This window comes from Schistocerca nitens, chromosome 4 (genome assembly GCF_023898315.1).
Source record: "Schistocerca nitens isolate TAMUIC-IGC-003100 chromosome 4, iqSchNite1.1, whole genome shotgun sequence".
Lineage (NCBI taxonomy): Eukaryota > Metazoa > Arthropoda > Insecta > Orthoptera > Acrididae > Schistocerca > Schistocerca nitens.
This window is the reverse complement of record NC_064617.1, coordinates 53,632,286-53,636,933: the sequence shown is the minus strand read 5'-3', so window position 1 is coordinate 53,636,933 and position 4,648 is coordinate 53,632,286.

The window sequence follows — 4,648 nt, the reverse complement described above, 5'->3', positions numbered from 1 at the left end:
AGTCACTCTTCCCCCAGATTCACGGGTGCAGAGGACAGAACGGCCGCAGCAGCCCCCAGAGGGTGTCATCACGACACCGCGGGACGACCTCATGGTGACGGAGCCTTCGCCTCCTCCGCGTCCACTCGTCCTACCGATGGAGCTGGACCCGCCCGCACCGCAGCAGTCGCCGTCTTCTTCATCTGGTTCGAGGCAGCAGGAGGTGGACGCGTACCCTTCTGCTCTTTTTCCGGGGGACGATTCCGCCAGAGTACTGGCCGGATGGAGGGGTACGGCTGGAAGCTTGACGTCCCCTGCAGCCACAGCTTCCGACCCGTCGACGCGACCACACTCCTGCCTTCCCAGCTGTGGTCGCACTAGTTATACGACGATGGTCAGTCGCGTTGGAGGGGGGGGGGGGGGGATGTTCTGTCGTAACCACAAGCGCCCGTACGAAGATGATGTACGCAAGACAAGAGAAGGTGGTGAAACGACGTAGGCGCTTATTAGGAGAATATAAGCGCCACTCCTGCCAGCCTCATCCGCGCAGTATCGGGACAGTATACGTACAGGCCTAGCAGAGAACGCTTCGATAGCAGTTGTAAGTGATCCACAAACTGTGTGTCAAACATTGTATATAGGAACCATGTTGCATGTTACTCATCGCTTGCGACACCCTTGTTTCTTCAAAGTTAAGAGTATTGTCAATCCACTTTATTGAAATAAAACTGCTAATGTTATTTGCTTGAGTTGTATAGGATTCCGAGAACGCAGCATCCCTTAGGCACACTACACACAGCTAGTGGGCACGCCCCCACTTATAGTTACATGCTATTTCTATATGCAATCGAGCTGTAGCTACGGAATCATTTCTGGGAGTCCCATGCACGAAAGATGAAAACAGTTTTCAAGCAAAAGAAAATTGCCATTGCAACAGTTAGTAAAAATCGTAAACGAGCAGCCTGTACTACCCTCTCTAAGCAGCTGGGGAGTGGAAGTGTACCAAGTGAATACATCTACCACTTGTTGCACATATCAAGAAAAACATCAGCAGTCACGCCACGGACAGCTGGGCACAACACCATGGAACAAGATCCAGATTGAATTTGTAGTTATCAAGAGTTAACAAAAAACAACACAATATAGCAAAAAAAAAAAATGGTTCAAATGGCTCTGAGCACTATGGGACTTAACATCTATGGTCATCAGTCCCCTAGAACTTAGAACGACTTAAACCTAGCTAACCTAAGGACATCACACAACACCCATCCATCACGAGGCCGAGAAAATCCCTGACCCCGCCGGGAACCGAACCCGGGAACCCGGGCGTGGGAAGCGAGAACGCTACCGCACGACCACGAGATGCGGGCAACACAATATAGCAAAAAGAACACAATATAGCATTTTGTACAAGATAATACAAATTTCTGAAGAAGAATAAAGAGAAAATCAAAATAAAATTATTTAAAAAGTTAGTTAAGAAATATCTCTCAAATAATTCGGATGACACAGTCACGAATTAAGACAGAATAGGAAATGTAAAAGCATAACATCGTTTAATAATAAATAATGATAATTTTGCATTGTTTCTGTAAAACCAAGAAATTTGATAAAAGGCATAAGCATCGTCAACGACTTGATGCCAGATGAACAACAGCACGCGCGCGCGTGCGTGCGTGCGTGCGTGTGTGTGTGTGTGTGTGTGTGTGTGTGTGTGTTTGTTTGTGTGTGTGTGTATGTATGTATGTATGTGTGTGCGTGTGTGTGTTTGAGTACTGCAATGTCTACTTTCATCAAAACCAGTGATGTGAAACAAATGTATGCTGCAAAGGTATTTATTTGATAAGATAATACTACCATATGCATGCTCTTGTTAATTTGATATGTTAAATACAGCCAATGATTTCCTACAAGATATTATTTTAACCTGGTGTAGACACCGGCTTTGGGTGTGTTTATAAGAAAATTCAAACAATTGCCTAAACAGACTGCAAAATGTTGAACACAGAGAAAAATGAAGAATGGATCAATGCTATTGTGAACATATTTATGTGGAGACCGCACTCATGTGTGGTAGCAGCCGAACAGATGTAAGGAAAATGCTGTGGTCGTATGAAATACTTCACAAGACGATAATACGTAAACCGTCCGAACTTAAAGACATTGGAACAGACATAAAGTTGGCGACTGCCGGTAACATTATAGCTACATGGCGAGCGGTAGCACACCACACGCTGCTAAGGACTGTAAAAGGAAGCAGTCACTGGAGATGGCATCAGACTGAGAGGTACACAGGCCGAAATTGCCACAACGTCAACACAACCAGTCGCGCCACATACTAACATCTGGATAAATAAGCTGCTTAAATTACAAAATGTTTTAAATGGCATGTAAGTGTTCGTCTCATAAGTTAATGACCGGTATTATGCAAATCGAAATTCATGCAGGACAATGCATCGAACGCACTGCCTTTAGCACATTTATCCTACAGCATTCAACGTCTCCTCGAAACCAAATACGACGGTAAAGTATCATTATCTGCTAATGACAGCTTAAGAGATAATCTTTGTCATAACAATTCAGTTCGTTCGCTTCGTTTTTCTCCTCGTTAATCGTATTGTAGTCTATATAAGTAATGGTTTCGATTTTCTGTGAAAACGCCCATAGGTGTCGAAACCAAGCTAAAATAAAATTTTGTGACAACAGGATGGCTGCAATATACCTATCATATTTTTATAGGATTGCCGTCTCACAGCCATGTTTAAAATTATGCGAGGTGCCGGGGCTAGCAGTGTATTTAACACTAAATTCTTCTAGAATCTTCATATGTAAATGATGCTCTAAGCTCCCCCTATTCTTACTCCGACTTTTGCTGTTGCACGTGGATTAAGAAGAAATGCGAACTGACTGTAATCGACCCTGCAAATGGAACAGAAAAGAGTTTGGCACCTGCAATAATTTAATTTGATAGAAATTAATTAAATAAAGGAAAGCTTCATTAATGTAGTGAGAAATGAAAGGGTTGCTCTACCTATTAACAGAATGAAAGTTCTGTCCAAGATAACAATTTGATTTATTATGACTAAACTCAAAATAATAAATAAAACACATGAAACATTTACAATACATCAAATTGGATACTCAAATAAATGCTGTGAAGGTGAAGTTGTCCATAAACTAGATTGTGACATTTATGACGAAGTGGTATGTGGAGCCAATTCCTTGCAACTCATACCTTAAGAGAAACACACAGCCAACCCAACATTAATTGCTGATACAGTAGTGAGAACTCAGACAATGTGATGTTTTGGCAGAAGAGCCAACACCGTGTTGCTAGAGGAGGCCGAAATGCACGCGTTTAAGCTCACGCAGACTGGCGTGAGGTCTGGAACAATTAAAGGAGTTGAGTCTACTAAATAAAGTACGGAGTTGCTTAAATACTTAACTTTAATCCACAGTTGGAGAACATCGCTCTTGATGATACATAATTACAATCTCAATATAAACTGGTAATGGCGCCTTGCTAGGTCGTAGCAAATGACGTAGCTGAAGGCTATGCTAACTATCGTCTCGGCAAATGAGAGCGTATTTTGTCAGTATATCATCGCTAGCAAAGTCGGCTGTACAACTGTGGCGAGTGCTAGGAAGTCTCTCTAGACCTGCCGTGTGGCGGCGCTCAGTCTGCAATCACTGACAGTGGCGACACGCGGGTCCGACGTATACTCATGGACCGCGGCCGATTTAAAGGCTACCACCTAACAAGTATGGTGTCTGGCGGTGACACCACACAATGAACACCCAAGGCAGAACAAAGAAAAGACGAACAGGCGCGCTCTGCTGAGCTCTGATTATCACCTAGCAAAATCCCTAATCTGCCGGTGCTGCGGACATACATTACCAAGCTGATTTCTTAACTGCAAGAACACGAACTGGCGTACCGGAGGCGATGGCTGGTTGCTTCAACGTCACGTCGTGGTGATGATAATGTCGTGAGTATAGCCCGAAACAAATTATCCTGGTCTGGTTGTTCCAGACTAAAGACTTCCTAGCAATACAAATGCTCCTCTGAGGGAGACGATGAAGGCCCACCACACAATCACTGACGGTACAGTGATTGATTTTATCAAGCGAAGTCACACAGTAACTCCTATACAGTCAACTTTAGCCAAAACTGCTCAAGACAGACAACACAGACCGCTTGTACGCAGAACGCTCAATTGCGAACTGTACTCGGAAAGTTACGTTGAAGCCGAAACTTCATCAACTTCGCCAAACAGTTACCATTAAATAAAAGTACAAGCCGAACACAGATCATTCCCTCCCCCACGACAGTGGCCGTGGTTAAACGTTCCAATCAGCAACTCGAAAACCGGCGGAAAATTCCACTCTATTGCCGAAGCACTTCCGTTCCACCAATGGAGATTGTTGGCGCCAATTTCTGCGCCGATTTTGCTACGTCACGGAGCTATGCCCTGAGCAAGCCAATCACAGTTACGATTTTGCAGAAAACGCAGGAATTTGCCCGCCAAGACTGCCTGGGAACACAAGTCATTCCCACGTCTCGCTGGTAGCCCGACAGAAAATGTTTTCACTAAGTTTCTGCGAAGTAACGGGATCTCTAGCCCAGCCGCCCCTTTCTGTCACCTCTGGGCGTGTCACTCCCACTCTT